This window comes from Theobroma umbraticum, unplaced genomic scaffold, assembly GCF_002168275.2.
Source record: "Theobroma umbraticum cultivar Fairchild unplaced genomic scaffold, ASM216827v3 scaffold_266.0, whole genome shotgun sequence".
In the NCBI taxonomy this organism is placed as follows: Eukaryota; Viridiplantae; Streptophyta; class Magnoliopsida; order Malvales; family Malvaceae; genus Theobroma; species Theobroma umbraticum.
Window position 1 is genome coordinate 59,169 of NW_018397312.1, and position 298 is coordinate 59,466.

The window sequence follows — 298 nt, forward strand, 5'->3', positions numbered from 1 at the left end:
GGGTGACTATAAATGGACTTTTCTTGCCAATGAAAGGCTTTCTCTTCATGTTTTTCAAGACAGACATTCAATTCTAATTTGTTTTAACAAAATATAGAAAAAAATTTAACTTAAAAATAATTATGAGATTATAAAACCATTTAAAGCGAATAAGAAGGCTTTCGAAGGCATGGGTGACTATAAATGAACTTTTCTTATTAATGAATAGCTTTATCTTTACGTTTCCCAAGGTAAATATTCAATTATAATATATTTTAGCCAAAACTATAAAGAAATTCAGCTTAAAATCTATTATGAG